Source organism: Penaeus monodon, chromosome 23, assembly GCF_015228065.2.
Source record: "Penaeus monodon isolate SGIC_2016 chromosome 23, NSTDA_Pmon_1, whole genome shotgun sequence".
Lineage (NCBI taxonomy): Eukaryota > Metazoa > Arthropoda > Malacostraca > Decapoda > Penaeidae > Penaeus > Penaeus monodon.
This window is the reverse complement of record NC_051408.1, coordinates 42,705,332-42,705,703: the sequence shown is the minus strand read 5'-3', so window position 1 is coordinate 42,705,703 and position 372 is coordinate 42,705,332.

The window sequence follows — 372 nt, the reverse complement described above, 5'->3', positions numbered from 1 at the left end:
TTTTCTTTTCTCTATTGCTCTGTCCCACGGCAAGCTGGCCATCACGTCCTCGCGCAGAGTGGCATTTTGCGTCGCTTATTGCATGGAGTGACAAGGGGAGCGATGGCCGGCGTGGTTCCCTGCTGCTTATTATCTTCTTATTCATCTTATTCATGTTCGTCTGATCATCTTATTCATTTTATCATCTTGTTCATTTTATCATCTTATTATCTTTTTCATCTTATTTATCTTGTTCATCTTATTCATCTTATTCATCTTTTTCATCTTATTTATCTTCTTCATCTTATCCATCTTATTCCTCTTATTCATCTTATCCATCTTATCATCCCTTATTTGCAATGTCTTCTACGAGACGATTATCCTGCCCACGCT